Below are 7,176 nucleotides of genomic sequence, written 5' to 3'. Positions count from 1 at the left end.
ATTGGCCCATAATATCTGTGAGCCTAATAAAGCAGTTGTTTTCTATCACTATAATAAATAGCAACAGCAACCAGAAAACATACGGAGTCAATAGGGGGAAAAACAGAGTGCGAGAGAGAGAAATACAATAGCAAAGTCCTTGAAGACAAAAGGAGATGGGTTTCTCTGCACATGCAGATGGAGAAGCCTTAGATGCGACCCTGACCAGTTCACTCATTTTAAAGGGTAAAAGGGCAAGGGCGCCTGGGTGGCTCAGGTCATGGTCCCCAAATCTTGCTCCCTGCTCAGCGGGGAGTCTGCTTCTGCCTCTCCCTCTGCCCCTCCCTTGCTCATGCACTCACACTCTCTCTCTCAAACAAAATATTTACAAGATAAATAAGTAAATAAAGGGGAAAAGGAGTGTAAGCACAGGTAGAGGACAGGAAGGGTGTTACTGATGGTGGACTGTGTTATTTAGAAAAAAACGGAAGTAAGCGCCAAAAGACACTTAGGAAATTTGAAAGTGATTTACTGGAAAACAAGAATCAGAGATGCAGAAAGAGCAAGAGGCTGTTTCTTGCTCTAAACCGTAGTAACTCTTTACTTAAGTTTATTCACATTTTACCATGTGACTCCACGTTTCTAAAGTAAACAAAGTATTTTTGAACAAAGATTTATTCCAATCCCTCATTTTCCAAATAAGAGGGAAAAGAGGCTCAATGATCGCGTGACTTGTTCAAACTCATGTTGACAGCAGTTAGTCCCTGATCGCCTCTGATTTCCAAAAACAGTGCACTTCTTCTCATCACACTGCCTTTCATATTACAAAATATTACCTAGTGGCATTTTATTTTATAATCAGAATGTATTAAAGTCATTTAGTAAGCAACAATGAATACCCTAATCCCAAGGACTGACAGCAGAAAAGCAGGCCAAAATGCGTCCTTGGGAAATGAAAATAAGCATTCAAGCAAAACAGCCCATGGACTATCTCAAGCTAGTCCACCTCTGATAGCTAAACTGTACAGGCTTTAAAAAGAGATAATGCTTCCTTTTGCCCTTCCCAGCTCTCCTAAACACTGTTAACCATGCTACCTTCACTTTCACAAGTTATCTAACCAAGGGTTTCTCTTTCCTTTTAGAAATTAATACCTTATCATTCTATTCAGATTTTACTAGTATGAATGCACCCAGAGATCATTTGTCTAACCTCCTAGACCACTGAAGGTCTAGTAAGAACCACTGAATGTCTACTCATTCAAATAATATAAGTGTAAGGCTAATTCCCACAAGGAAGAGCAGTACCTGGATAGTGTGATATAAAAGGAAACAAATGACAGAAACGGTCAAAAATACTTTACCATCTTTATTATACCTAAAATTCTCATCTTTAGTCCCAGTGATAACTTTGGATAGAAGTCTCCATTACTTACCCAACTGTCAAACTCAAAGGTCATATATTATACTAGAGGGAATAAAATATTAACAGTAGGTATTTCTGCAGCAGAAAACTAAAAGCAACTTTCATCTTCTAGTTTTCTAGATTTCATGTTAGGAAATTTTTAAGGTCTTTTTTTAGTTCTGACTCTTCTCATTTCTTCACAGTGATCAACAATAATCAACATGTTAATCATTCCCACCCTCTTAATCTACCTACCCATTTGCCTCTCAGACTCACAGCTCCTTCTCTATCTCTTTTGCCAATTGCTCTTCTTTCACCCTGTAATTATGGGCAATTGTCAAGGCTCAATTTCAGGTCCACCGCTCTTTCTGACCACCACAATTCCAGCCTTAAACTTCTCTACCAAGTTCCACTCATCTACTGTCTAGCTATCTATTTTCACTTATCTCACTGTCACGCCAAATTAAACATCAAAAATGTAAGTCCAGCTGTTTGAATCTCTTCAACCAGCTACTAAAGCCTTCATATCTATTTGTCAGTACTGTCATTTAAAAAATTCTAGTTCTTTCTTTGTCACCAACTAGCTGGGTAACTTTGGACACATTTTCAAATCTCTTTAGGCCTCAGATTCCTAATGTACAAAATTCATAGACTCGCCCAGATGTTCTCAAGATGTCCTGGCATTCCAACACTCTTCAATTTCTTATGTCACTGAGGATCAAAACTTCAAAGTCATCTTTGATTACTCCTTTTCCCCTCCCCCCTGACCACATCCTCCTTTCCTATCCAGTATAGAATGAAGTCTTATGCCACAGCTCTCCAGCCCTATTTTCACTAAATCCAAACACTAGGCCTAAATTATTTTCTTAGCTCTATCATTTCTCTAATTCATATTCTACATTGCACTCGTGCCACTTTGTTTTTCCTAAAATACTTCTCTTAGCATGCTTTTTCTCAATCCAAACTTTTAAAGCTTCTCTGTTACTTACGGAGCAATGTACATTCTTCTCATCCTCGCACTTAAAGGCTTCCAAAATCTAACTTCAATCTATATCATCAACCTGATTTCTTACTACCCTGCCATTCAAACCTTCATTTCAAATTGTCTTATGTACTGTTCTCTGAAAATGTCATGCAAATTTTGCTTCTGTTTACCACCTATACACAGTCCTTCCTCTTATGCAAAATAATATCGTGCCTAGTTTTTACTTTACCTCATCTCTGGAGCCTTCCCTGCTCACTTCACCTCTAAGTGGCCTCAAATATCTATAACTTTTATTATTTACCTTATCTTTCTAGTTACATTTTAAGTTCTCAATGAAAGGAACCTATTTTATATTTTTCTGCATCTCTTTGGACATAGCAATGTTCCTTCTACATTTTAAGTATTAATGGATATTTGTTTGGTGACTAAAATTGCTTTTTAATACACAACATTTACAGAATGTTCCCTATGTGCTCAGCACTCTACGTATGTATTCCTCAAAGCACATACGATCAACTTGAAAAGATAAGGTTAACACTAAGGAAATTATCAAACAATCAGAGCAGGATATATAAACAAATTATGTGAGGATCCTCTGTAACTAAAAGAATAAAAACATAGAAAGGAAAAAAGCAATATTTAGTGAGAAACAGTTTCAGAAATTAGGCTGAATTTTAACTAGGAGTATAGTTATAGTAAAAGTAGTAATAATAATAGTGATGACACATAATTATAATAACAAAAGCTAAAACTTAAGGTGTACTTAATATGCCAGGCACTGGTCTTGAAGACTTTTCATGTATTAATTCACTTCATTCTGACTACAAACCTATAGAAAGAGTGCTACAGTCATCCTCATTTTTTCAAATGAGAATGAGGCCCTCCTTCATTACGAAATAGTGAGTGGTAGAGATACAGAATTGGGCTTGACTGAAGAAGGATGGAAAACATAAACGGAAGTTAAAAACTGAAATAAGCATAACCATTATCAGAAAACGTGAAAAACGGCTTGAAAGACCATAGCAGAGAATGTTCATTGCGGGTCCTTAGGCTAAAGACTGAATAAACAGGGCAGGAAATTATGACAATTATCCTGAGAACCAGAAAAAGGAAGTTAAATTTAACAGGTAGAAAGTGGGAATTCACTGAAGATTTGGGGGCAAAGGAATGCCACAATAAGGAGTATTAGTGACATTTCTATTGTGGATGAACAGAAGAAAGAGATGCTAGATTCTGAGAGGCTGATAACAACTTTCAACATTCTAGACTCAGGGAACTAAGTCCTGGAATTCAGGTGGTAAAGTGAGGCAAGGAGAGATGAGAGATAAAAGAAATATAGACAGGACATGTTGAATGGGTTAGTACAAGAGGCACATAAAAGTAGTAGTTTAAAGATGACGCCTAATTTAAAGCCTATATGACCAGGAGAGAAGAAAATTCCAAAGGAGTATAAAAATGATTTTTCATTTGGGGCATGGTGAGTCTAAGGAGAGACACTCAAAAACCCTAGAAGAGCAGGACTGGAAAAACCAGGAAGTGACTAGAATGACAAATAAGCAATAGAATTCACTTCAAAATGAAAGGAATGGGCAGAAGCTATAAAGATATTAAATAGGAGAGGAAATATACTAAGCCACTACCAGCTGGTACTAGCTTTGTATCAATAATTTTACCAATTTTTGTATCAATACTTTTGGTGGGGATAGGAATCAGTGACCAACATTTTAAAAAATGCAGTTTTTCCATTTCAAAAATGTTTTGTATATATCAGAAAAGCCAACCAAAAGCCAAAGCAAAAAGTTCCCAAAGTTTCTCCATTCGGGGAGTTCTTAGTAATAATTTCATAGCACCCCCAAGCCAAAAGAAAAAGGTCAGTAGATGAATTCAAATCACTTAGTATTTTTACAACGTAGTGCTTGCTCAGCCTTGTACAACTTCTTGGAATCAAACTGGACATCACACTCTCCTTTCCTGTATCACATTGATTCTCACACAGTAGTTGCTTTTTATCAGAGGAACTTTTAAAAGACAGCTTTGCAAAATGGGGCATTGTAGAAAGGAAATGTGTCGATTTAATCTTGAAACTGTGAACTACCTCAAACAGTTCAAGCCTGAGGTGACTGCTGCTCTAGGGCACCTCAGCACACAGTTTGGGAAACTGGGAGCAAAGGCGAGGGGCCTAAACAGAGGGAGGGAAAAAATGTTAAAAGGGGAGGAGCGGAAGAAAGCTCTGGCACAATTTAACCACAAGAGGGCAGCACAACTGTCGGTAGAGGCCGCGCAATGATGGGGGGAGGGGGTGTGGGGAGAGAGAAGAGTGGAACCCTTCCATAAAAAGGCTGTTAAGACCCCCTCGACCAGTTCAAGACCTGAAAGTGGTCTTTCTCCTTCTACTAACGAGGAAGAAACACAGGCCCCTGGCTGACCACCTCATGCTGAGTGATTCTGCCCTTCTCTAAATCCCCTTTGCCTGCCTGGCCATGAGAGTAGCCAAGACTTCAACAGTAGCCAAGCAATGTACTACTACTTCCCACGCATAATCTTACTGAGTCGTCACAACCACCTTTTAAGAAAAGTGAGGCTCAAAGACATTTTAAATAATACAACTATTAAGTGTCAGGAACACCATGATTCAAACCCAGATCTGATTCCAGAGCCAATGAACTTCCCTATTCTGCCTCAAAAGCATCCGGCCTTTCAGCAACAGCCAGGTGAAGCAGAGAGAAGAGACCACGTTCCCTTCCCATACCTGAGACACCTGTCTCAGCTTGAAAAACAAGCTTCACATGCTTATGTAGTCAGCAAGAACTGTCGCTTTCCTCTACAAGTAAATACGTGTACTATTAAGGCAGGGGCTGGACACAACCAGTGTGCAGATCTGTTACACTCTAACAGATAACGTTGTTGCACATGCAAGCTAGTGATTTTCACATTCGTGAGAAAAGGTGAAAGGGGTGGGGAAAGAGAGGTCAAAGGTTGATTATTCATCTTCAAATCTGCTGGGTGTCGCTTAGAATATTTTCAGGAGCCCAACGAATCAGGCTTGTACAAACCTATTAAGAAACCAAAAGCAACTGTCCTCTCTCTCAGTCTCACTTCTACTTTCCTTCTCCACGGTCTTCCTCTCCCCCCGCCCCCCCCCCCCCCCATCTCTGACAATATTCAGCCGCTTCTGTCCTTCCATTCAGACAAAAGGAGTTTCTCCTGATTAACCACCACCGGAAAGCAAACTGGGTAAATTCAACCGACACAGCAAACAGGCAGATAAAACCACCCAGGAAGCACTCGTTGTGGTAGCAGAGGCTCCAGCAAGAACAGCTGGCAGTATCCTCTCAACAGGTATCTGTTATTAGTCGAAAACGTTCCTCTTTGAGAGGTGAACACACTCTGGATACTGGAGGAGGGCGGGTAAACTGGCAAATGCTGCTTCCGCAAAGTCTCGTTACTTGAATCATCAGCGGGGAAAGAGGCAGCGAAGGTCTCTCGAAGGGTCGGAGAGCAACAGGAAACACCCCCCAAATCGCCCCGGCGGACCAGCATTCTAAGTCCGGCACTGCCATTTCCAGAGGACCGAGCCGCAAGGAGCCCTCCCTGGCCGCCGCGAACACCGCGCACTCACCTTCGCGGGAAGGGGAGGAAGGGCCGTCTTCTGCAGAAGCGCAACAGTTCACATCTTGTTCCCTCGCCTGACTCTGAAACCTAAAAAAAAAAAAAAAAAAGGGGGGGTGCAGCAACAGCGGTTATTACCGCAGAAATCCAGGGGAGACAGATGCTCTTCCCCAGGCGATTCAGGCGTCTAGAACCTCCTGGAAGAGGTCTAAGCCGCGGGGAGGGGGAAGGCGGATACGAGGCGCACATGGATGCAGACGGCGACAGCGAAGCGCGCCGCCGGCTTCCCCTCCAAGCGGAACTGTCCTCGCCGACCAGTTTACGCCCCCAGCAGCCGCAGGGAGGTGGGCGGACGCGCGCTGCCCCCACCCAGAGGCCACGCAGCCCTCGCACGCACCAGCTGCAGCGATCCGGCGGCGAGCGCGAGCCCCCCGGCCCGCGGGGGCTGCTCCGACCCGGCGCCCGCGGAGCCCCCGGCGTGGGCAGGGGTCCCGGCGTCCTCCAGGCCGGGCCGTCCCGGGCCCTCCCGCGCGGGCTCGGCTCCCACTCACATCCCTGGGCGGCGAGCCCTGGGCCTGTCCCCGCGCGGCGGCCGCAGCTCTCCGCCCCGACGCGCGCCGCGAGTCCGGGCCCAGGCGCCGAGCGGCCGAGGCGGCGGCGGCAAGTCCCGAGCGCGCCGGGCGCCGGCCCAGCCTGTCAGGGCGCGGGGAGGCCGCTGGCTGCGGCCGCCGCTGCCCCCTTCGGCTCCTCTTCCTCTCTTCCTTCCTCCAAGCCCACACCACTCCCACTTCGGGCCGCCGGGAAGCCCGTCGTCACAGGCGTCGTCCCCACCCTCCCCCGGTCACACCGCCTTCTCAGCGCCTCAGGCGACACTGGCTCGGGCGCCCGGGGCGCGTCGGAGTCGGCATCCACTCGGGAGGCCGGTTGGCGGCGGACTGAGGCGGTCCGGCGGGGCGGGGCGGGGGCGGGGCGGGGCGGGGGCGGGGGCGGGGGCCGGCCGCGCGCCCCCGGACTGCGCCTGCGCCTGCGCGCGTGCGCCGAGCCACAGCACCGCCCTTCTCCGGGTGCGCGCGCAGTGGGCGTGGCCAGCGCCGGCCACGCACGCCCCGGGCTTCTCGGGAAGTCGGCGGGGGCGCGCGGAGATTCCCGGGGCGTTCCCCGGGCGTGAGCGGGCGGGGAAGCTGAGCTGGAGCTGGCGAGC

At 45.9% G+C, this 7,176-nt stretch overlaps 1 protein-coding gene across 3 annotated transcripts in view; it reads right to left on the bottom strand.

Moving 5' to 3' along the window:
- JAK2 (Janus kinase 2) overlaps positions 1 to 6,390 on the bottom strand; it is a 114,310-nt gene extending 107,920 nt beyond the window's left edge. Inside the window, exons 1-2 of one of the 3 annotated variants that reach the window (XM_038527259.1) lie at positions 6,373 to 6,390; positions 5,986 to 6,065 (exon numbers count right to left, since the gene is read on the bottom strand). The gene's annotated coding sequence lies outside the window, so the exon portion shown is untranslated. Of the gene's footprint in view, positions 1 to 5,985; positions 6,066 to 6,372 lie in introns of those variants that run through there. The other 2 variants (XM_038527261.1, XM_038527262.1) reach the window with 2 other exon arrangements.
- Positions 6,391 to 7,176: the final 786 nt, after the last annotated feature.

This window comes from Canis lupus, chromosome 1, assembly GCF_011100685.1.
Source record: "Canis lupus familiaris isolate Mischka breed German Shepherd chromosome 1, alternate assembly UU_Cfam_GSD_1.0, whole genome shotgun sequence".
NCBI lineage: Eukaryota > Metazoa > Chordata > Mammalia > Carnivora > Canidae > Canis > Canis lupus.
Note: the sequence above shows the minus strand (reverse complement) of the source record. Positions and strands in the feature narration are given on the sequence as shown.